Genomic DNA, 25,937 nt, shown 5'->3' with positions numbered 1-25,937 from the left:
CAAATTGGTGGCAGTATTCTGCAGCAGGAGCTGCTTCTTGACAATTATAGAATGTTTAAGTTACTGGGTGAGAGGTACTTTGGAAGTGTAAACTAGCCTGTTTATAGGCAGGTAGGAATTGAGGCTCTGACTTGACTTTTCTGCCTGGATACCTTTATTTTCCTCTTGAAAGATCTGGGTATCCTATAGAGTTCTGAAGTTCATAATAGCTAATGTTTTTATGCTGATTTGGAAAGAAGGGTGAATCTCTGTGGGAAAGAAGGGTATTCGGGAGTGTCCTTATTCAGGTTAAACAAGGTATATGACTAACTATGGAGTTCTCCCTATGCTTTGGGGCTACAGAAAGCGCCACTCAGGATCAGTGGCTTATTAGCAAACCTCTTTTTGAAAAATGTCTCAGTTGATGCAGGTTTGGAGGTGAAAAAAGCATCCTTTTATGACCACAGCATATGTTGGGCGTTGCTTCAGTCCTAGTGGTTTTGAAAGCATGAAAAGATTAGTGACTGGAAAGCTCGAGAGCTATGACTACGAGTTTGCAAGTTCCCATAAAATTCACACTTATGGCTACTATAATGGTGTATAAAAAGAGTATTGAGCGGGAACAAGGCACTAAGGATCTCATAAGAGAAGAAAAGCTAAATGATTGCTCAGCCCAAAGGACCCTCGATTGAGTAGTCATTGTCTGCCAAAGAAAGCATTAATGGCAGGGTGTAAGTATTTTGGAGATATGCTGACATTCACTTTTTCATCAAGACTCTGGTACAATAAGTCTTTTAGAAATCGATTGCCTCTTAAAAAATTATCATCAGATGAAGTTGCACAGTTGGACACATTTCAAAGTGCAACAATACAATTCTTACTTGATGTATATGTGCTATTTCATCTCAAACCCTTGTTTCATTAAATTAAAGAGCATGGCTGACCGGCGGGGGCACGGTGGAGAAATTGATTAGTTCAGCCTTCAGATCTCCCTTATATTCAAAGACTTTCATTAAGCAAGTGTGTTTCAGAGTTGAATTCTGCTTTTGTAACTCTGCGCTCTTTGATTTTTAATTCATCATAGATTTCATAATGTTAATTTATCGTCATGTACCTTAGATCTGTTCTCAGTTATTTGTTTGGAAGGAGATAGTTAAGTTCAGGGCCTTTCATTAACAATGTAATTGGGCCTTTAAAAGTGCTGATTTTATTCTGATTTGCGAAGATGGTAGCCTAGTTTATGTTGGGTTTGTGCCTTTGTTTCTGTGTGCTTAAATGGCTAGTGCCTGATTGAGGCAATTGTAACTTGTTGATAGTAATTAAGCTAGAAGATATATGGTGATTTAAATTAATTACGCAAATAGACTTGGTCAAGGAGTTCTAACGTGCCACTTTTTTTTTTTAAGTTACCCTACAGGCACATTTTTTCCCCCAACAAATATTCTGGAAGGGTAAGAGGAGATTGAGCTTTCTCTTAAACTCATGAACTCAAAGGATTTAATAACCTCACCGACTCCATACAAGGGAATGCCACCTCTATGTGATGTGTGCTGGTGCTGGATTTATTGGGGGAGCTACAGGAGGTGTGAAATTCTTCTGGGTTCCTGTAGGTTGCTTGGTGGAGTGACCTCTTCTTTATCGCATAGGAAGGAGGAAGAAGGGGCGAGGAGGGTCAGGAACCCCATGGTGTGAAAATAGTTTTCTAATGAGTTTCTGTATTCCATCGGGCATTTGTGGGTATATATTGTCTGTCCATGAGCCAGTGTGCATTAATATTATGCTTAGTAATTTGAAAGATGTGAAAAGCTGAGAGACGCTGTGTTCTTCATAGTAGGATATTAAGCCCCCTGAAATTTAGTTTATATTGTAAATGCTGACAGACCCTTAACTAGAGTGGTATGCAGAACAGTGCTGTAATTCAGTTTAAAGTGGCCTTACATTTGAAAAACATGCTTCTGAATGTCACACATTAATAATAAGTTCTGAGGAGGCATTTGGTGCAGCTAGTAATCATAATTCTTATTAAAACTGGTGACGTCTGGCCCCCAGGGTGTAGCCAGGCTCAAATTGATGCTTTTTGCCGCCTGATCACCAGCATGGCCTAAGTGCTCATTATATTGTAGAGAGGGCCTTTGGAGCTCTCATTAGATTTGACAGGAATTCTCTCTAGGGGGAAACTGGGCATTAGCGAGACTCCTGACAGGCTGAAATTAGTCCTGCTTTATGGCTTATAACCAAATGCTAGCAAGGCATCATCAGGGGACAGAAAAAATTGTCATTTCTGACAACATCTTTGTTACTGAAAAAATGCAGTGATGGGGAATCTTTCCACGGAGAGAGCTTTAATGTTGTTAAGATTTGTCTCCAGTGTGATGACCGCTCTCCTCCCCACCTTTCAGCGGCTTTGTTGGAGGAGTGAGTTTGAGAGGTTTCAGTGTCAAATCTCACCACCGACTTTTCTGTGTGGAAGTTTTAAAGTGGAAGTGCGTCCAAATCAAGAATGGTATAATTGTGGTTTCCTTACTTGGTTTGGTGCCTGCAGTCTGTGTTTATGTTGTGTCAACACTTCCTGATAAGCCTTCCCCTCACTTTCTCTGCTTCTATTTGTGGCTGGTTACCGAAAAGTCAACGAAATCAGGATGGTCATGGATATTTATTTATTTATTTATTTATTTATTTATTTTTTCTTTTTGCGGTACGCGGGCCTCTCACTGTTGTGGCCTCTCCCGTTGCGGAGCACAGGCTCCGGACGCGCAGGCCCAGCGGCCATGGCCCACGGGCCCAGCCGCTCCGTGGCATGTGGGATCTTCCCGGACCGGGGCACGAACCCGTGTCCCCTGCATCGGCAGGCGGACTCTCAACCACTGCGCCACCAGGGAGGCCCGGTCATGGATATTTAAATCTTTAATTGTAGCATGAAGACAAAAATATTTTTCCTTTGAGCCTTTTATAGATTCCTGTCTGTCCTCTTTTCAGGTAGGTCGTGTAAACTCTAGATATCTCTATACAGAGAGGTGGAGACTTTTCATGAAAGATGGAGCAATTCTGATAGCACCAGTGTTAGGGTACATGAAAAAGTAGCAGGTTAACGTGAGTCTAATTGCGTTTGAGGGCTTTGCCTAGTGTGTTTGGCAGTGTGATATTGAAAGTCTTTTTCTGTCATGTGGAGTGGTATTACCTCCTTTGATATTTTGGGGAATAGGATGCACTGTAAGTACTTACATAAGCCTGATTTATCCCACTTGTACACCTTTTCAGCACACTGACGCAGCCCTGCCATGAGTTGCCATTGGTGGCAACTTTGTACAGCACTTAGTTTTCAAAAGCGATTTGCCTCGTCCTGTGAAGTAGATTGGGGGGTAGGTGTTAGATTGGGTACGTGTTTTGCTCTGCCTGCAACTCTGGGTGCGTGCTCAGAGTCTGGGACTTGTCAGGGCCAAGCATCTGTTGAAGCTTGAGTTTGGCTCACCTGGTTCCCAATTCAGCGCTTCTTCCCTATCTCCCTCCTCCCCCACTGCCACTGGTGCATGAGGCCAGTGGTGGAATCACCCTTGGGCCTGTGCTTAGCGACCCAAGTCTACCCCACTGTGTGCGTGTTCTCAGTGTTTGTCTGTTTTGATCATCATCATTTGTGAGACACCTTGGGGTGAGCCTCATGTTCTAAAAATTAGGGAAATCAGCATTACTGACTGGTCTGTGGGGACCACAGCTGTGGATAGGTAGGAAGTTGTAACCAACTGAGCAGTACTGTCCACAGGTTAAAATGGGTCGAAGAACCAAAGAAAATTTGAAATGTGTTATCGGGGCTCTGGTTGAGCCCCAGCAATGCGGTGAGTTTGATCATTTACTTTGCCTCTCTGTGTCTGTGTTCTTCTGAAGGCGGGCAGTGAGTGCTTAGGGCTCTCGGGTGGTGGAAGAATTTAAAAATAAATGAAAGGACTAGCTCTGAAAGGAAAGTATTCTGCAATCCTGATTGTGGGGTGGGGAAGGAGAGGAGAAAGAGAAAAAAAAACAGACGAGAGCTGAACATTTCCAAACTCTGTGTGATAGTTCAGCAAGCACAGTGTCTCAGACCATATAAATTTTGGAGTGAAACTGCTTTCACAGTTTTGATGTGTGCTTTAAAGTTTCTCTTTAGAAAGAAATTGTTCTTTAGTAGTGTTTTAAAAGTGTTAAGGTGGAACTGTTAGGGATTCACCTGTGGGTTAATTCCTTAGATGTGACTCTTACAATTTGTACCTTTTACCTTTCTTCCTGTTTTTAAACCATTGGGTTTTCAGTCTGCAGTTTCTCATTTTGAGATTTTTTTTTTTTTTAAGTCAGTATCTCAGAATGGCACTGACCAGCTGGAGTATAGGAACTTAGAGTTAAGCTCCACCTTGTAATACAAAGAAGGTAGCTGTCTTCAAGGTTGGAGTGGTCCCCCACTTGATTTCATTAGCCAGGCCTGTCCTTTACAAGTAGGAGTTAAGAGATAAAGCTCCCTGTGTTTAGAACCTAGATTCCGAGGTGCAGGATTAGCCTTTGTTTTTTATTGGCAAGCGGGGCAGATTCTTCACTCCTTAAGCAGCACCCTCCTGACCCCTTCCACAGCTGGGCTAGTTGCAGATTTCTGTCCAGGGCCTGGCCTAGGGTGAGGTGAGTGGGGCCTTTGCCTCTGGCACAGAGTTTAAGGGAGGTGTCAAAAAGTTTAGCACTCAAGGTGAACAGTATTTTTAAAGTTCAAAATTAAAACCAAAAAACCCATGAGGAACAAAATATCAGCATTTTATGTAAGGACAGGATGGAATAGGGTCCGGTGAGGCCAGGGAGGTGTTGGGTCAGAGAACCTCCCTCCCCTCCCCTCCCCTTTGTTCTGCCATCTCCAGAGGGCTGGGCTGAGGCCGGAATGTCCCCGCTGATCTCTGGGGTCTACCTTGGTGTAAGATAGAGTGGGTTAAGGTCACTTATTTAGGGACTTCAGTTAGTGACTGGGTGAGTCATTAACAAGTTGCCTGGCCCTGGTTTTCCGCTCTGTAAAAAGGGTTAGACTAGGCAGGCCCTAAAGTAGGGCTCCTCTCACCAGAGGGGACTCATTCTTCCAGAGGCATGAGTCCCCGCCAGGCTTCGGAACCCAGCACCTTGTGTGTGTCAGTTAAGGAGAGTCTGTCCAGGGGGCTTCAGATGTTCCTCCAAATAGTGTTTATTAAGAAACACAGAAAGGAAAATCTGTTCCTTTAGCAAATATTTAAATAAATCATGTTGTGTGGTAGTTACACTAAAGATACATTCAGTTACTTACTGGCTCCTGGAACCATTTTGAGTTTCGCTAGATCTAAGTCTTCAGCTTTTCTATTATGAAACTTCTGTGGTCTCTAGAAGTGGATTAAACTAAGAAACTGACTGGACTCTCATTAAGGTTTGATTGACTCAGTCATGTCCTGTGCCCCCACACACACTTCCTATCCATGATGCTTACTGTTGCTTCAGGTTTTCAAAAATTGAAATTCTCGGGGCTTCCCTGGTGGCGCAGTGGTTGGGAGTCCGCCTGCCGATGCAGGGGACACGGGTTTGTGCCCCGGTCCGGGAAGATCCCACATGCCGCGGGGCGGCTGGGCCCGTGAGCCATGGCCACTGAGCCTGCGCGTCCGGAGCCTGTGCTCCGCAACGGGAGAGGCCACAACAGTGAGAGGCCCAAGTACCGCAAGAAAAAAAAAAAAAAAAATTGAAATTCTCAGGACTAGTACTTTTTTTTTTTTTTTTTGCGGTATGCGGGCCTCTCACTGTTGTGGCCTCTCCCGTTGCGGAGCACAGGCTCCGGACGCGCAGGCTCAGTGGCCATGGCTCACGGGCCCAGCCGCCCCGCGGCATGTGGGATCTTCCCGGACCGGGGCACAAACCCGTGTCCCCTGCATCGGCAGGCGGACTCCCAACCACTGCGCCACCAGGGAAGCCCCAGGACTAGTACTTTTAATGTGGGATATTTGGTGTAATGGTTTTTAATTAAACTTTAGAGAGCTGTTTTGGGAAGTTGGCTTATTAGACAAGATTAGGCATTTATAGCTTCAACATAGTGTTTGCTAATGGGATTGGTGAGTTCTGTAGTGAGAAGTGTGCCATAGGATTGTCCATGAACATGGCTTGATGTTTGAAGTAGAGTCTGTGTTTGTGGGGGGGGGTGTGGGTGTAGGCGTGGGCCCTCAGGTGTGGGAGAGATTTTCTAATTTTTTTCTGAGGCATGGTTTGATCAGAAAAATGAAAAAAGATTACCAAAATTTTAACATAAGAGATTCATATATTACCATTCACTTGGTAAAGAAAAAATGGTCTCTAAAATTGTTTGAAAAACCACCATGATTACAGAACTGCTCAGTTTATAGATCACCCAGTCACCATAACACTTTTTGTGAAACTCCAAGAAACGTTGACAAAAAGTTTTAACCTGTGATTTCACACAAGTCTGTATTTCATTATTTTGCATTTCAATTTTTAGTAACTACTAAGTTTTTAATTGTTTGTCTGCTTTGAAGCAACATATAATCATAACCATGAGAACATTGTTTACCCCCTTCCCCAGCATGTTTTCATACTAGGTATAACAAACACATTTTTTTAGTTTTTCTAGTAGTATTATTTGCTACTTAGTCATCTTTGACCACAAAATATGTTCGCGAGAAAAGGGTAGTGTGAAGCTTATTTTGGGTATAAGGAAAAAATAAGCTAGAAGAAATTTGTGCGTTGAAATAGATTTTTTCATCTGCCAAATAGAGAAAAACTGCTATTAAGTGTGGTAGGTGTACATTGATGTGCACGCCAGAAGGGTAGTGCACCTATTTCCAATAGATACTCATTAGATAATCATTATTCACTTGATAAAGCGGAATCAGTTGTCTTTGAGAATGTAGGTACATTTGAACTTATGTGTCCAACTCATGCAGTTTGTTAAACCGCTGAAATACATGTGGTACTAGACTGGGTTCTTTGTTTTGTTTTGTTTTGGCTGTGCCGCACAGCTTACAGAATCTTAGTTCCCCAACCAGGGATTGAACCCATGCCCTCAGCAGTGAAAGTATGGAGCCCTAACCACTGGACTGCCAGGGAATTCACTGGACCGCCAGGGAATTCACTGGACTGGGTGTTTTTGTTTTTTGTTTTTTTTTGTTTTTGGACTGGGTTTGATATTAGTGTCATTACTGGTCTGACTAGCTTATTAGTATGTGGTATTTTGTGTAGCCTGTCAGTAAAAAGTTTAAAAGCATATCCCCAGACTTGTTTACTTATAATTTATAAGTTCTATAAATATGTTACTGTACTGGTATGTTGTATACATGTATAATACATGGAAATTGTAAATGAAGGGGTTAAAATCAAAGTTCTTATATTCTCAGTGCTCCCTGTTGGCTTGTCCAGAGTGGCCCCTGGGACACCCCCCACTCCACGGTCAAGACCACTAGCCCACATTTTAAACAGTCTTGGAACGCTCGCCCTGGAAGGGAACACCTTTAAGGTGGTGAATGCACAATTCCTTTAGGGGCTTGGGTCTTTTGGCCTCCTAGGTATGCCCGTTTTTTTCTGATTTTGACTTCCCACTCCGGTAATTGCCTCTTTGCCCATCACTCACAGCCTTGTGTAGCTGCCTCTAGTTATTGTCCCTGCCCGTCTTACTTGGTTACCTCTGTCCTCTTCCCTCCAGGCCCTTTAATCCAGCCAGATGGGTCCCTCCTTCAGACCTAAAATATGTTTTATGTTTTTCTATTTTCCTAAAAGTCCAAGCTATTTTGTCAAACTTCACATGGCCTCCTTCAGTATCCTTCAAGGTCTAGTTCAAATACCAACACTGCCTGTTTACTTCAAGGCCTTCCATGGCTGCTCCAACAGGAGGCTGTCACATCGCTTATTGTTGCTCTGATTTTTGTAGTATTGTTTTTTCATGTGCCTTTTTCTGTTATTCCAGCTGTGTTGCAGTCTGCTTGAGGCTTGAATTTGAGACTTGCATCTTCCCTTCCCAGTGAGCTCGAGTAGGCATTTAAGTAGCATTTAATGTGCCCCTTAGGTAGAGTGGTAGTTGTCACTGTTTCGGATCCTGAACCCATATGAAAATCAGGTGAAAGCTGCTTGGCAAAAAAAAGTACACATTTTAATACACAAGATAGCTTTGCCCAACAATCTTGGCTGTTTGTGGACATCTTAAGATCTTTCAGCAAGTCCTTGGAATCCAGATTAAAAACTTGGATCTACAGTACTAGTATGGCTCCTTATGCTTCAGTTAAGAATGAAATGTTTGGTTTCACTAGATGTTTTATAGGATTACAGTTCTAATCTCATCCAGCCACTTTTGCTCAGTTGTTTTTCTTTTGGAAAGTGATTTATAGTCAAATATCCACTGAGGCTTCTTAACGGGTTTAATTATGGTAATATATTGGAGTTTGTAGTAAAAAAAAAAAAAGAGAGAGAGAGAGAGAAAACAAAAGTAGCATGTTTCTGAGGCCTGGGTTTCCGTGTGAATTGAATGTGTGCATGCATCACCGCCCTGGGAACCACTGCTCATCTCCTAAGGATGACTACAGCCACTAATAGAGCTGTGGATAAGTTGCATTACAAGCTTCTCCCAAGGCATTAGACTTGACTTAGTCACCAGGTTTCTTAATAATAATGATTATACCCGCTGATTATTTACTTAAAAGTCTTTACAGAGTCCCTCTGCCCCAAACACTTTTGTTATGAAGAATTTCAAATATACAGAAAAGGAGAGAGAAATGTACAGTGAACACCCTGTATACCCACCTATTTGATACCAGGGACCTATAAGGTAACGTTTTTGTAGTATCTGCCTGTCACGTATCTTGCATAGAGATTTTGCCCTCCCCTCACCTCGAAAGATAAATAGATAATTCAAGCCTTTCTTTAGCAGCCAACTCCATTTGAGACTGATGCACATGAAAGTGGGAGTTTCTCCAGGTACACTTTAAGAATTCCATCTGAACAGGTGTTTATAGCATATTATAACATTTTCCTCGTTAACTTGCCTTTTTGTTTTTGGCATGGTTGTATTAGATGATGCACCATTATGTGGTGTCAGGGTGCTTGCTTTTCAGCTGTCACCTGAATACAGAGGTTTGTACTTAAACAGAAAAGCCGTATTCCCCTTCCCAAGCCCTTGTACCTTTTGGCCCTTGATAATGCACCTTTAAGATGTGATCAGCATATTCCCTGGGGGAACAGCTTTAGTGTTTATAGGTAGGAAACCAGGAAGTAGTTGTGCAAAAGGACTCTGATTTTGAACTTTGTGTGGATGGAAGCTGTCCTGGTGGAGAATTTAGGTTGGCCTCAGAGGCCGTGGGTGGTATAGGGGTGTGAAGTACCAGAAAACAAAACCTCTTTGAGGCCCCCAGCATGTGGAGGAGGCTCTCCAAGCCTAGGGCCTCCAGGAGCGCAGCCTTTGTCTGTCCTTGGCGCCCTCTTGATGCCTTGAGCAAACAGTCGGGCAGAGCCTCTTACAAGTAAGGTGACCGGCCAGTGTATTGACACGCACAGACACAATAGAAAACTGCATTAGGAGGCGAGCCATTGGGATTTGCAGTAAATATATTACAGAACACAAGTGACTTGCCGATACTGCTTGTTTAGCAGTTTGCAAGGGCAATGGCAGTATGGATTTTTGAATTAGAAGGGAAGGGCTGTTCTTTCTGTGTGCAGGAACATCTAGTTGATGGCTGGGGAGAAAATTGATTTAGAGAACAAAATGCAGCTGCCTTTATTTGTGCCACTTGAAAGGCTTCTGTGGATTAGTGAGTGAAAATAAAAAGGTCGCTCTCAGTTTAGGAAAGGGGGTCTTAACATTGATCTGCATCTTGGTCTGGTATGGAGAGAATAATGGATGGGCCACCGGGATGGAGGAAGGGTGTCCAGTGCCCGCACAGCCTACAGCTACAGGTGCCCGCTCGGTTCTCAGGCAGTTGTCTGTTTCAGCAGTTTGGCTTTCAAAAGTCGGCTTCTTGGGTTTATTGTAGAGTAAGCTTATTTGGGACATTAGAGTAAGTAGTCATAGCTCCATCCATTGAGCTCCTTGTGCCCTAGGAACTGTACTGTAGGAGCTCTCTGTAAATCCTTCCAGTCTCCCTTGGATACTAATTATTCCTCCTTACAAAGAAAGAACAGGCTAGAACAAGGGTCCATTAGCGGTCCAAGGTCTGTCAGGATCCAGGCTGCACAGCAGCAGGTGAGCAGCGGGGGAGCAAGCGAAGCGAAGCTTCATCTGCCACTCCCCATCGCTCGCACTATCACCTGAATCATCCCGCCGGCCCCCAGTCTGTGAAAAAATTGTCTTCCACAATAGCAGTCCCTGGTGCCAAAAAGGTTGGGGACCGCTGGGCTAGAAGGTTAGGGGATGACAGTAGCACCTACTGGATAGGGTAGTTATCAGGATTGAGTGAGTTTCTGTGTGCAGGAGTCTGGCACTTGGGCACTCTCAGGATGGCTGTTCTCAAAGTCTGTTACCTAAATCTATTATTGTCCCTTTAAAACTGTACCCTGCCCTTGGAGTTCTAGGCCATGATCCCATCTTGTTTTTCTAAGCCCAGTTTCCTTCCTTCCTGCATCTGAACTGTTCACTTTTCATTATTTCTCCTCAATTACAAAGTTTTTTTTATTCTCAGATCAGAAGCATTTATCTCTAAGCTCAAAAGGAGACTTCTTTTTAAGTTCCTATTGGCACTCTCTGTTGTCTAAAGAATCTAGAGGAATTAAGATGCCTTATTTAAGCCAAAGAGCAAAATGTGCCCTTGGAAGGCAACAGCCTTAAGAAGTTAATACAACTACCAGTGAGAATAGCCTTGTGTTGAGTTTTTTCATTTAAGGGGATGGATGAACAACAAAGAGGATTTGGTTCATTTTATCGAAGTGAGTTTTGGCAAAATAAAGGATGGGAGGTGCGTTTCTGATTTTTTTATTTTTAATGAAATGTGGAAAATCCAACTTTGAATTTGAAGAGAGTTTTGTCATCTTGAAAAAAGTGTGTGTGTGTGTGTGTGTGTGTGTGAATTACATGACCGAGTTGGAGAAAAAAAAATTGTGCGCCTTGATGATGTATACATACATATAGTTTTATTTGGGCTGTGAAAACTTGTGAAGTGCGTGCAGAAGATTGAGTAGATAATTGTGTAGCAGTATTCTCCAGGTACTCCACGGGCTTGAGATTTTTGTGGACTGTCAATTCACAGCTGCTGCTTATGTGCTAATATTTGAGGAAGCAGGGAAAACACAGGAGGGAGAAAAGCCAGGGCCATTGGGATTAGACAGACTGGAAGTTTAGGCTGTTGACTCTTATTGCCAAGCATGATGCAGTAGCAACTTTTTGTAAGTATTTGGGATAACAGAGGACACAGTAGACAATACCTGCTAATACCTGCTCTCACGCTTGCTTCAAAGCTCGGCTGCCTGCTGACATCGGTGTGCTGAGAAGCTCCACGTTGCGTCTGTTTGTGTTTAGCTTGAGTCCTGAAGTCCACTGAGTGTCTGTAGGGGAAGCACGAGGTTCTTGACAACCCCTTCGTCCTGCCAGTTGGCCTGGGTTCCAGAGCCTTTTCCTTTTGTAACCCGGCTGGCTCTCTTACAGTGCCTGGGCCCTGAGCTCCCGTGGAGCAAATCTCTTTGCACAGCTACTGGGGAGATTGGAATTGGACCACTGAAATGTGTCCAACTTCTGTACTTTTTAGCTGACCAAAGGCCAAAATCATACCACTAACTCAAGAGCGGAACTGCTGACTTTGAAATCTTATAAGAAATCTGTATTTCATAATTGACTGCCCTGGATGCTGTGATACTCATGAATTAAATGAAATAATAAGGGGGTGTCACATTTCAACTGTGGATTTCTCTAAGGGTGCAGAGCTGTTTGAACTGGTTGCTAAATCTGTATTCATTCTTACGTCTTACAATGGATCAGATGTAGCTTACCCACCTGAAGGAGCCCCAGGCACATCAGTGTTGGTGTACTGCTGTCACCTTGTGCAGCCATTGTTTTGGTCATGATTTTGTCACACGGGCAAATAACCCCAAAATGCTGTGATTTTTATTTTATTATTATTTTTTCTGATTAGCATGCGGAATTATTCTTGTCAGTTTCCCTCAAAGTACTGAAATTGATAGAGGTTTATATGGAATGAGTACCAGTTGTTCCTTCTCAAATTAAAATAGTATAAAAGGGGGCTTTTGAGTAGAGTTTGCACAGTGAGAATATTGGTATTGACACCACTTACACTTTGGAGTATAGTTTGAAGACCAGATTCTACTGTGTGCTGCATACTGGTTAATATGGCTGTAAAGAGGAGATGAATGTGGCTACTTTTCCAAGTCTATTACTCAGGAGGACTGTAAATTTGATTGGCTGTTACAATTCTAGCCGAATCATTCGATTTGAGAGCAATAGAAAGATAAGATATCCAATTACCCAAATGATTTGCAGGGTTAGCCAACGTTGTCATGGCGACACGAGTTGGAACAAATTAAATTTTAAGCAATAAAATAATCTTAAAGCCCGTCTGGGAACAAGAAAATTTGGCAGTGGCACTTACCTGAATTGAATCTTAGCTTGACACGATGTTGTTTGACATTGATATACTGTGGGGGCCTAAACATATATGGTGCAGCATTACCTTCAAAAAAGGAGCTTGGCCTAACCGGTAAAGGGGAGTATTAGTGTAAAGTTAGGATATTAACATTTATTCCATGGCTTAAATGATAATTGGGCTCTGGGTTCCCAGGAATATTTTGTATTTAAGGATTGAAATGCCTTAATAAGGATTAAGCATCATTAATTGGACACTTGGAAAAAAAGACTTATTTTGCAGCAGCGCAGTTTTTGGAACTGCTGTTCCCCTTTGTGTGTGTGTTAGCAGACGTAATAGAAATCGAGTGGATGTCTTTTGGTGGGGGGGTGGAGGTGTAAGCATGCATATATTTGCATGTACAAATAAGGAGATTTCTGGCACATGCCCCAGCTCTGCAGATGATTCTCCGTATTCGTTAAAATTTCTGCTTTGCAGTACTGCTTGCGGACTGGAAAATTACTTTCCAGACTTGAGCTGATGACCTAAAACCTGAATAAGTGTCAGTCTGGGACTTAGAAGGTTATTTCCCCTTATTAATGTATTGTTTAACTGGTTCCTGGCTTGTGCTGCGGATTTGAAAACAGCCGAGTAGCCCAGAAGGAGGGAGGCTTTTTATCCACATGTCTATTAGACAGATGGAGATGGAAATTGGTCTGAGGTCAAGCCATTTGCAGCGTTCTCACAGCCTTCGATTTTCCTCTCATCCTCACCGCAGATCATCTCAAATGATTCAGTAATGACCAAAAGTGCAACATTGACCTTTATTCCCTGGTGGATTACTGTGTTTCACAGTCCAAATGGCAGGAAGTCTATTCTGTTCTTCCAGAAGGAGGTCGACATTATTGAGCTAGCCCAGCCCTGTGGGAACCACACGAGTGCAGACCAGTGTAACACAATACGTGGGTTAAATTTGGTTTCTTGTGCTCTGGGAAACAAGAATTGACATGTCCTGAACCCACATAATTAATGGGAGAATATCTAGGATGCTTTCTAAAAACACACACAAGCACAGAAATTGATTTGTCCACTTGTAAAATAACTGGTGAGTGATAGGAGTGATAACTCCTGGTGGCCCCTGGTTTAGAAATTGTTCTCACTTCCATGACCCAATGTTCTTTTTTGTTTGTTTGTTTGTTTTTTTTTTGTTTGTTTGTTTGTTTTTTGTTTTTTTTTTGCGTTATGCGGGCCTCTCACTGTTGTGGCCTCTCCCGTTGCGGAGCACAGGCTCCGGATGCGCAGGCTCAGCGGCCATGGCTCACGGGCCCAGCCGCTCCGCGGCATGTGGGACCTTCCCAGACTGGGGCACGAACCCGTGTCCCCTGCATCGGCAGGCGGACTCTCAACCACTGCGCCACCAGGGAAGCCCTCTTTTTTTAAATTTACTTATTTATAAATTCTTTTATTTTTGGCTGCGTTGGGTCTTTGTTGCTGCACGCGGGCTTTCTCTAGTTGCGGCGAGCAGGGGTTACTCTTCATTGCAGTGCACGGGCTTCTCGTTGAGGTGGCTTCTCTTGTTGTGGAGCACGGGCTCTAGGCACACGGGCTTCAGTAGTTGTGGCTCGCGGGCTCTAGAGTGCAGGCTCAGTAGTTGTGGCGCATGGGCCCAGTTGCTCCGTGGCATGTGGGATCTTCCTGGACCAGGGCTTGAACCTGTATCCCCTGAATTGGCAGGCAGACTCTTAACCACTGTGCCACCAGGAAAGCCCGGCCCAGTGTTCTTTTATCCCTTCTTGTTTAATGCTTCCCCAGTAAATCTTAGACAACACGTTATAACACTATCATTTAAAAATTACAAGTTGAGGGACTTCCCTTGTGGTGCAGTGGTTAAGAATCCACCTGCCAATGCAGAGGACAGGGGTTCAATCCCTGGTCCGGGAAGATCCCACATGCCGCGGAGCCACTAAGCCTGTGTGCCACAACTACTGAGCCTGTGCTCTAAAGCCTGTGAGCCACAGCTGCTGAGCCCACGTGCCGCAACTACTGAAGCCCATGCACCTAGAGCCCGTGCTCCACAACAAGAGAAGCCACCGCAACGAGAAGCCTGCGCACCACAACAAAGAGTAGCCGCCGCTCGCCGCAACTAGAGAAAAACCTGTGTGCAGCAACGAAGACTCAATGCAGCCAAAAATAAATAAATAAAATACAAAAATTAAAAAAAAAAATTACAAGTTGATATGACTGGGCATAAGGGGGTTTTTCTTCATATACTTTTAATTATATTTACTTGTGGTCAATCCAAGTAACCCTGAGTAAATTATCCTCACAGAGCACACTTTGTTTCCCTGAACGTAGCTTGATTGTTATCTTGGAGAAATGATGATTATTTTTCTCTTGCTTAGATTTCTCTGTGGATTGTATTGTGTTGTGATGATCAGGTTATTTTGTTTTTCTAAGAATTAATTTGTGGGGACTTCCCTGGTGATCCAGGGGTTAAGACTCCATGCTTCCAATGCAGGGGTGCGGGTTGGATCCCTGGTCAGGGAACTAAGATCCAGCATGCCATACGGGGCAGCCAAAGGAAAAAAAAAAAAAAAGAGTTAATTTTTATTTAAAATATTTCTCTTTGCCTCCACCTGCATAGCTGAGTTAATATTCTGTGACTTTTGAATGCATTAATGCAGTCTGTTGTCTAGTGTCCTTGTACTTACCATCTTGTAAATACTTAAAACTTTTCCAAAAGGGTATGCTTTGAAAATTTTCTCCAGCCTCCCAGATTTCATTTCAGTTATGATCCTAAGGTGTTTTTGAGAAAATAATTTTTTTCTCCACTGTTGACTTCGCTGCGCACAAGTTCTGTTTCTGCCTCAGTGGCTCCCAGCCTTTGATGCCCCTCTGGCACTTGCTGGGTTCAGCAGAGCACTGTTTTTGAGGCAGAGGCCGACTCCCAGTTTGCAGTAGAGCCCCCTCCCTTCAAATTCATCTTCTGGCCACTCTGGGGGGTAAATTGCATTCTGGAGCTTTGCAGGTTTCTTGGCACATGATGTTGATTGAAAAGAGAATCCCAGGTTTCCACTTGGAATGCCAGGAACCTTGTCTTCCTTCCCAAAGGACCACCTCTCCAGCAGCTCAGCCTGTGAGGAAGAAGGCCCAGGGATGGGGCTTCCCAACTCAGACTGAGTTTGGGACTCAGATGGCCTTAGCAATGCATGCACACACACGTCTATCTAACTTGGGGCCATTCTGCTGCCATGCCACATGGCTTTGATGGCATAGGCCTCTTGATGGAGTAGCTGCTTTCCCTAAGAAGTTGCTCTGGAAGAAGAGTGGCAGCCATCCTTCATGTGTGTGGGTCATTCAGCTGTAGCATGTTTTTAAAATTAGGGAACCACTGTCCCATGGTCACCTAAGGCAGGAAATCCTTTCCCACTATCTAGATTGGCAAAAGATTCCAACCTGTTGGGAAACATTCACACCAAACTGCTTATTCAGTGATTTCCAAACAAGTTGTGGGGAAGGGGATGATGAGAAATGCTAAAGCTAATGATAAATTGTGCTTTATAGTTGTGTGCACTGGGTGTTTGCTTTGTCATGATGGAAGTCAGGGACCATAGTGACACAGACCCTTGGAAGTCAGTGCCAACCAAAGACTGGTTACACGGGCCTAAAAGGTTGCTATGATGAAAAGGAAAGTGTTTAAGTGTTATTGCAAGGAAAATAACATTCCAAGTTCTGAATAAAGACCATTCTCATAAACCTGGTTTTCAGAGGCGACTTGGTTTTTGCATATTCCCGTGCAGTCTTTGTCTTTACATAGGCATATTTTATTTTCGTAATTGTAATTTTAGCCTTCATGCCATGATGATGTAGCTGGCTCTTCCTCCCACTGATCTTCCTGCTACTGTATGATATAATCTAATTTCTCATGAGCTCCCTAATGAGTAAGACCTGTGAAGAAGGTGAAAGGTGTAGGCTTGCTCTCTTTCCATTCCCAGAACAATAGGTGGTGACTTCATGGTAGCATTCCGTGATTCAACCCGTGGAGTTTGTCTTGAAACCCTTCTTGTGGTGCAACAGAGTGCATTTTCCTTTGACACCACCGAAGCTGTCTTTTTCCATCATGGGACAAGTCATTACGATTTCCTGTGAACAGCGCTTTCTGAACTCCATAACAAGGGTTTGTGAATAATGGAAATGTGCTGTTCAGGCACTGAAACAGCTGCGATGCTTTTGTCGAGGATGCATCTTTACCAGAATGACAAAGTAAAGCCCAAATGCACTGCTTGGCAACAGTTGGGTCAAAACATTTAAGTCATTAATTAGAAGGAACTGAAGGGGGAAGAATTTACACAAATACACAGCGTTGCAGACTCAACTTCATCGTGGAAAATGCAACTGAATTCTTAAAAAAAAAAAAAAAAAAGAGGGCAGCCCTCAAGTGGAGCCTGCCAAGCTTGTCATTTGCAAATAAATCAGAAGACTGTCATTGCAGGAGGGAAGACCAGTGAATAGAGTTGCTTTGTCATTCTTTGATGGGCCCCACACTCAAGCCTGCTATTAAAAATGAATGCATTCAAGAGGCTCTGCATTAAGAACATAAACAATTAAGGGCACTTGAGTTGCTCTGCTGAGAGCTGCTGCGAAGATCCGAGAGCTTTCTCTGGAGATGCGAGCCCTTGCAATCTGCCTCTCGAGGAGCCAGAGTATGGGAGCAATTAGTGTTGCTATCTCAACTCAGCAGCCTTCAGCAGGTTATTCTTTCCCTTTATTTTAACCCCTTGTTTGGAGAGAAGCTGTGAGTGTGAAAGGTGAGCAGTGGAAGGAGAGAGTCTGTGCCCCTTTGGAAAGGGCTGAGGTTTAGAATGCTTGCAGGAGCTGCCAAATGAGGGGGGAGACGGAACATAAAAGTTAGGATCTGCCCATAATTGGCGACTTGTGTTCTGATTAATTGAGCCACTGATGGGGTTCTGTCATCTGGTACTCTTTGTTTCGCTTTAATCATCAGGTTGAAGAAGGGGCAAGATTACATTGCCACAGGTGGACTTATCTGAATGAATATTGTTTGAGGTTTCCCACAGTAGTCAGATGGGTTCCTCCAGCCCCGGTTTGTGTTCTTGCCTTGGTTTTGTTTTGTAAAAATGTGTGGAGGTACATGTAAAAGTATGAGATTAGAACACTCCCTAACACCATACACAAAAATAAGCTCAAAATGGATTAAAGACCTAAATGTAAGGCCAGAAACTATCAAACTCTTAGAGGAAAACATAGGCAGAACACTCTATGACATACATCACAGCAAGATCCTTTTTGACCCAGCTCCTAGAGAGATGGAAATAAAAACAAAAATAAACAAATGGCACCTAATGAAACTTAAAAGCTTTTGTACAGCAAAGGAAACCATAAACAAGACCAAAAGACAACCCTCAGAATGGGAGAAAATATTTGCAATTGAAGCAACTGACAAAGGATTAATCTCCAAAATTTACAAGCAGCTCATGCAGCTCAATAACAAAAAAAACAAACAACCCAATCCAAAAAATGGGCAGAAGACCTAGATAGATATTTCTCCAAAGAAGATATACAGATTGCCAACAAACACATGAAAGAATCCTCAACATAATTAATCATTAGAGAAATGCAAATCAAAACTACAGTGAGGTATCATCTCACACCAGTCAGAATGGCCATCATCAAAAAATCTAGAAACAATAAATGCTGGAGAGGGTGTGGAGAAAAGGGAACACTCTTGCACTGCTGGTGGGAATGTGAATTGGTACAGCCACTATGGAGAACGGTATGGAGGTTCCTTAAAAAACTACAAATAGAACTACCATATGACCCAGCAATCCCACTACTGGGCATATACCCTGAGAAAACTATAATTCAAAAAGAGTCATGTACCAAAATGTTCATTGCAGCTCTATTTACAATAGCCAGGAGATGGAAGCAACCTAAGTGTCCACCATTGGATGAATGGATAAAGAAGATGTGGCACATATATACAGTGGAATATTACTCAGCCATAAAAAGAAACGAAATTGAGTTATTTGTAGTGAGGTGGATGGACCTAGAGTCTGTCATACAGAGTGAAGTAAGTCAGAAAGAGAAAGACAAATACCATTCGCTAACACATATATATGGAATCTAAGAAAAAAATATGACAGGAAGAACCTAGGGGTAAGACGGGAATAAAGATACAGACCTACTAGAGAATGGACTTGAGGATATGGGGAGGGGGAAGGGTAAGCTGGGACAAAGTGAGAGAGTGGCATGGACATATATACACTACCAAACGTAAAGTAGATAGCTTGTGGGAAGCAGCCGCATAGCACAGGGATATCAGCTCGGTGCTTTGTGACCACCTAGAGGGGTGGGATAGGGATGGTGGGAGGGAGGGAGACACGAGGGAAGAGATATAGGAACATATGTATATGTATTAACTGATTCACTTTGTTATAAAGCAGAAACTAACACACCATTGTAAAGCAATTATACTCCAATAAAGATGTTAAAAAAAAAAGGGCTTCCCTGGTGGCGCAGTGGTTGAGAGTCCACCTGCTGATTCAGGGGACACAGGTTCGTGCCCCGGTCCGGGAAGATCCCACATGCCGCGGAGCGGCTGGGCCCGTGAGCCATGGCCGCCGAGCCTGCGTGTCCGGAGCCTGTGCTCCGCAACGGGAGCGGCCACAACAGTGAGAGGCCCGCGTACCGCAAAAAAAAAAAAAAAGAAAAAAAAATGTTTGGAGAAAGGTGGTCATCTCTCACTGTGACAAGGCTTTGGAGAAAGGCAGGCCTGACCTCCCATCCTGTTTCTGACCTAGGTGAGTTATTTTAACCTTCCGGTCCAGTCTCCAAGGGCACCTATGCTGACTGATGCTTAGACCCTGGATGTAATTGGAGCTGGTGTGTACTAAGGAAGTAGATTCTGCCGCTGTCATGGTTATTCAGTGGCACTGTTCTCAAAGTGTGGTCCCTAGTCCAACAAGCTGCAGGGCTTGTTAGAAATGCAGATGTTGGGGCCCCAGACCTCCTGGCTGAGAAACTCTGTGCGTGGGCCCAGCTGTCTGTTTTACCAAGCCTTTCAGGTGATCCTGATGCATTCTTATGTTTGAAAACCGCTGATAACCTCATAACCATTATATCGTCAGCTTAGAGACCCCAAGTCCTTTTCATTTGGATTTCCCCCGAATTGTGGTTAGTCATTTATCGACGTCATTATATTTTAAACAGAGCTACTCTGATGCATTAGAACTTCAGATAAAATTCCCTTTTCATGAGTATGCTGGTGAAGCATGGTGCTAGGATGGGAGATGGTCTGGTGACTCGCCAGTGTTCTGAAGGAGGTCTCCAGGCCAAGAAGCCTTTCCCCCTCATGTAAAGGGGTTGGGGGAGTATTGGAAGTTTATTTGCGGAGTTTTGCATATATCATTTTGGGTATGCAGTTTTAGTCAAACATCTTGAATTTTCTTTAGGCACATCAGATGTCATCTTCAGGAAATAGAGATGTACTTGTGGATGTGTTTTTGTGGATTTTGCTTTACTGGTGGGCCAGATTGTCTGATGTTAGGGCTGAGGCACTAATTCTGTTCGCCTGCGAAGGGGAGGACAAAAGTGCAGTTTGGCTGCTACTTGTTGATCTAAGGTTTGCAATTTATAACTGTGGCTCCTTGTGAAATGCCTACTTTGCCTTGCACTGTACTTCTGCCAAAGACAGCAGGAGTACAGTGACCCTGTCAGTGACAGACTGGGGCCACTTGTTGTAGTACCGTTGTTGGCTGAGCGATGACATGGCCTTGGCCTTGTACTGCTGTGGTCCTGTTAGGGCTGTATTGCTTTGCAAACAAGGCTGAGTACATCAGCTTTGTTTCTGGTCTAGAGTATGTTCCAATTTCCCACTTCTGCTTCCTGGAGAAAGGACTAGGCAGCGAACGTGGCTTTTAATCTTTATGATCCTGGGCAAATCATTTCCTTTAGGCATTGGCTTCTCCATATGTGACGTGAAGATTGTTAGAGGGCCGGGCACCCAAAGGGTTTCAGGGTTTGCCAGCATCCTTGTGACTCAGTGCCAGGGTCAGTCACAGGAGTGGTGGGCCTGATCACCCTTTGCTCCCTTCCCTGTTTAATAATACATCCAATCGATAAATCAAGGGCGGCATCTACAAGGTCACTGGAGGGGGGAAAATGGCACTGATAACTCTGCTACAGCAGGATAATCACTGGTTTTATTTGGGGTATCAAATTACAGCTGGCCGCATGCATATCTTGTAAAACAAACAAAAAACAGTCACACTAACACCACAGCTTTGTTCTTCCCCTCCTGCTTCTTCTAGTAAATGTGTTGGCCATTTAAGCATCATTATCATAAACATGACTTTAAATGGTTACTTGCCTTGCCTTTGGGTTGATGTCATGTATTTAACCCTTTCTCCTAGTACTAGACAACTGATTTATCAGGAGGGCAAATGTTAAGTTTTTAAAAAGCTGCAGATGTTTGTGATGTGTTGAACTACTGTTACATTTTTACCTGACTTTTCCTCTTCTGCTTTGAAACTCGTGCTGCAGTGAGCAGCTTCATGCATGGAATGCTTTTCATTAGAACTATTTCCTTATGATAAATTCTTAGCTGTGGGAAGCCTTACCAAAAGGTTTGAATAATTTCATGCACTTGAAACACATTGCCCAGTTGCTTTCCAAGACAACTGTACTGATTTACTCTCTCATCGGTAATGTGTGATTGCTCCAGTTTCCCAGAAGACTCATCATCGTTGGATTTCATTATTTTTTTTTAATAAACTAACTTAACTGGTGCAGAATGACCCACTTTACTTACAACAACATTTGCATTTTATTTGGTTGCTGGTGAGGTTGAACATTTTTCTGTATTGAAGGCTGTCATTTCACAGACCCTGAACCTTCCCGTCAGAAGGGATTTAGAGATTATCTATTTCCTTTTGTGTGCTTTGTTTTCATGTTCTTGCCGGTTTATCTGTTGCCAGGCACTTCTTACCAGCTCTCCACTGTGTTTTTCTCTTGGCCTCCTGCTTGGTTTGAGGAAACAGAAAGATCAGTTTGCCAGCCCTCAGCATAAGCGGCATTTTTTATGATCCATCAATTTGCAATTTAATGGTGGTGGAGTTTCCCCTCCGTAAGCTGACTTTGGGCGAGGTGCCACTGGGTTGCTTTGAGACCCATGGGCAATTACTCTTAAGCAGTCCTCGCCCTGCTTTCAGCCTACAACAACCTTCATTATATATTACTCTATGTGTAGTGGAGAAGCGGGCAGCCGTTGGGGAGCAGGCTGGCTCTTCAGTCTGGAAATTAGACGAGGTGGGAGGAGTGTGAAAAGGTGGAAAGCCGAGCTTTTAGGAATCATGAAGTCTAAAAACTTAAGTTCAGATGCTCAGAAGAACATGTCTTCAGTTTAAGAGCTCTGCAACATGTACCAGGGTTTGGTTCATTGCTGGCCTTTGAGGTATTTGGCCCATTTAACTCAGTTAAAATATACATGTACCTGAATCTTGTACCTACTAAGACACAATTTCTTACTATAAACAGAGCTTTATTCTGACACTGGTTAGGAACGTTTTTTGTGGTTACATCTTGGTCATTGAGTTCAGGGTGTATGGGGATTCCATTTTGGTTCAGCGAGGCATTCCTTTGAAAGTCCCACATGTGGAATGTGTGCCCTCTGGTCAGTTTTGGTGGGGAGGATTCAGCGAGGAGCTGTATCAAAGTGTTCAGCCAGAGTCTTCTCCCGCTTCCCTGTTGTGTTGAGAAGACTTGATGCTGGAAGCTGTTAGGAAACTGTCCAGAAGCTTCACATAAGATGTGATTTTAAACATAAAGTCTTAGTTTGCCAAATGATGGTAAATGCTTTGGAGAATCTTGAAGGGCCTAGAGTTTGTTTATTGGTGTTATGGGAGAAAGGCAGCTTCTACATGGATTTGAGGTAGGCCTGGAAGGATTGGGATAAGAGCAAAGCACTTCGTAATAGTGCAGCTGTAGTTTACATATTAGCTTACTTGATTCTGCTGAAACACTGAAGTAGGTTGGTGATAAGAGACCTGGGGGTCAGTGGTTGAAGTCACTGAACTCAGGACACCTAATACTAGTGTGCTGAGATGCAAACCCAAGTTTTTGGATGATGAGGGCCAACCCTATTACCAGAAGCAAGTCAGTGAGAAGGGAGTTGGCCTTGACAGGGAGAATAAAAGCTGGTTCTAGACAGATAATTTGGACTCCTGCTTCCTGCTCCGTCAGTGGGTGGTGGCAGTCCCTGAAGTAAGGCCTGATGCTGGGGCCTTAACCAAGCTGGTTAAGTTTCTGGGCACAAAGTTTCCACACAGATCTGGTTTAGGGCTAGCTCTTGAATGCTGACTTAGTTTTGTTGCCTTACATGGTGTCAGAAGTACAGGCACAGGGTAAGTTTACTTATAAACATTATGACTGTTAGCAGGTACCAAATACGTCTTCAGCTTTGGGCAGGAAAATGATTTCCAGGGGGGAAATACAGTTAGCCTGCAGTTTTGTTTTGTTTTGTTTTGTTTTTTCCCCACTGGAGCTGTCTAGTCTTTGGAAGAGGTAGAAAGAAGGCAGTCTGAAAAGGTTACAGAACTTTCTTAACACCTGCTTAAGCAGGGTCAACTATCCAGTTTAATCTGCTTGTAAACTCTGTGGTCAGGAATAGAAGCACGGGTGGAAAACACTACTACTCGTTAATTTGTGCTAAATTAAAGTTCTTATCAGAATACCCTTGTGTTGAAGCAAGAGATAATACTAAAGAATCACCGTCAGTTTTTATGCTGCCATCCAGACTATTTTAAGGGCTGGGGTGGTGGTGATGTCTTAGACCTCCCAAAGCACCGTCAGGGAAATAAGTTGCATCCTCACGCTGCCAGGAGTAGGTACTCTATAGCTGGCTCGGAGAATTTTAAGGTAAATCAGAGGTGAGATTTGAATCCAGGCCTCCTTGATCAAAGTTACACTCACTTGTCAGAGGATAGTTTTAAGATTAGGGTTTATAGACCTGGCAGAGGGAGGAGACAGCTGGGATAAGATCCTTCTCTGTTCTTATTTCCGTTGCTTCTCCAGACCATTTATTTAGAATTCCCAGGACAAATGGTATGGCTTTTGATGTCTCTTCATCAGTTTGAGCTTTGATCTTTAACCCTGGTCCTCCTGTTTCAGTCTTAGCTACTCTAACTCAATTTATATGGTCTGTGCTTTAATCTGTACTTCTTTTATTTTGTTCTTAATATTAAATGTTTAATGTTAAAGGTTTACAAGTTGATTTCATTCAGACCAGGTCTTAACTGTTCCCTGACAGTCAAGTTCACTTCTACCTTGAAGCCACTCTATGTAATAACATATATAATTATTAATTAAAGAGGAGATCATCTTTCCTTCTTAAACTAAAGTAAATTCCGTGTAGGTCAAGTAATTAAGTGCAGAAAGTACAGCCATAGCAGCACTAGAAGAAAATTAAGAATGGCTTCTGTAATTTGGGGGTGTTCTAATCCTGACCCAAAGGCCAGGAACATAGGAAGACTTTTTTTGTTTGACCACGTAAGAACAAAGTTACGCACAGCAAAAAATCCATCATAAGCAAGGTTGAAAGACAGCTAACAAGGTGGAAAAACTGGAAAAGTCAGTATTTGTCATATGGAAAGAACTACTACAAAAAGACAAGGATGAATAAATACCAAAAGAAAAAAAGAGAAAGGAAAAATAAAGTGGACCAGTCAATATATGAAAAGATGTTTAACTTCAGGAAGAATCCAAGTAATGCAAATAAAAATGAGGTCATTTTAAAATCTCTTAGATGGATAAAGATTTTAAAAAGGTCATCAAAACCCAGTATTGACACTGGGTGGGGGAGCAGGCACCCTCATAGACTGGTGATGATGTAAATTGGTAAACTTCTCTTCTGGGCAGTTTATCAGCATGCATTACAGTTTAAAATATGCATACACTTTGACCTAGCAGTTTTACTTCTAGAGATTCCTTTTAGAGATCCAGGGAGCGAGTTCTTCGACATAACAGTGTGTAACTGTGGAAAATTAGGTGAAACATAAATATCCCCTGATATTGGGAGTGTTGAGACACCCGTCTGCTTGTATAGTGGGATATATTGATGATGTCCTTATTCATATCTGTTTTTATTGAGTGGGAGGGTGTCCATGACACATTTGAGTGGAAATAACAAATTACAGAAAAGCAGTATACGTATTGGGACCCCTTGGTATCAAAGTGTCTCTCTCCACTCTGGGCTTGTGCACACACAGATAATGAGAGCCTGGGGTGCTGCTTCCCAGGATCACCAGAATGTTACTGTGGTAATCTCTGGATGGTGGACTTAGGGTTATTTTAACTTTCTTGTGTATTTCTATATAGTATACATCTGTGTGTATGTGCTCAAAGTGAGCAGATGTCATTTTTAAAATTGGAAAACATGAAGGGAATTTTAGAGATGGGAAAAGTACAGAATGCTCTTGGAATGTAAGGCAGGTAGGAAGTGGGGAGCAAGGACCTCAGAGTCCACAGAGGGCATTTCTACTCCTTTACATCTACCCAGATACATAGTGTAGAACCCTGTTGCAAAGGCAAGGGTAGCCCGCCCATGCTTTCATGACCTTGAGTTAGCTTGAGTGGGTGGGTGGCTGTGATCAAATGAACTGGGTAGGGCTGACCCAGTTCTGTGTTTGCACCTAGTACAGCTGCACCCTTTTTGCATGTACATATCTGTTTGCCCCGCTTGTTCAAGCAAGGTCATGGGTTTGTTCTCTCTATACCAGTCATTTCCCCTTCCAGTACATTTCTTCCAAGGCACTGTCTGTAACCCTATCTCATTGGTGGTCAGGGAGAATTGAGTTGGGTTGGCCTAAATCCAATCCCATAAAACCAAAGGCTTGTTGCTCAGTTAACTGGAATCATCTCAGAGGACAAAAGGCAGCTCTTTTTTTATGTACTTGATTATACAGTTCCTGAGGTTTCTACTTTGTCTCACTTATTCCATTCTCTCTTTCTCAAGGGCCATGGGCTTTGCGCTTCATGATTTTCTTCTTCTCATAATGCTTTTCATTGCCTAATTCAGTAATAGAGGCAGCATTAGTAAGCATTGACAGAAAATGATGAAATAAATAAGGCCAACGTGGGACTCTTCGGATGACTTTTTTTTAAAAAAAAAACAGAACTGGTTCTTCAGAGTTAGAGGAAAGCAGGGCTCCTTTGCATTACTGGAGGGTGCTGGAGGTGGGGTGGGCCTGTGGATCCTACCCTAGCCTGGGAGCACAGCACACTTCATTCCCTTCTTTGCCAGTTTGTCCCTCTTGTAGAGGGACTGCTGTGCATTTGGAGCTGAGCAGGGACTTTTCTTACTTTCTCTAGAACAGCCTGTGCCGCAGACACTCAGGACACATTTTCCTAAACTCAGTG

The 25,937-nt window shown here is 43.2% G+C and overlaps 1 protein-coding gene across 2 annotated transcripts in view; it reads left to right on the top strand.

Annotated features, from left to right (window-relative positions):
- Nucleotides 1–25,937, top strand: part of LOC132491909 (transducin-like enhancer protein 1) — an 87,834-nt gene that overhangs the window by 2,747 nt on the left and 59,150 nt on the right. The window lies entirely within an intron of this gene.

The sequence above is a fragment of the Mesoplodon densirostris genome, chromosome 6 (genome assembly GCF_025265405.1).
Source record: "Mesoplodon densirostris isolate mMesDen1 chromosome 6, mMesDen1 primary haplotype, whole genome shotgun sequence".
In the NCBI taxonomy this organism is placed as follows: domain Eukaryota; kingdom Metazoa; phylum Chordata; class Mammalia; order Artiodactyla; family Ziphiidae; genus Mesoplodon; species Mesoplodon densirostris.
The sequence above is the reverse complement of the archived record's forward strand: the minus strand, read 5'-3'. Positions and strand labels throughout refer to the sequence as shown.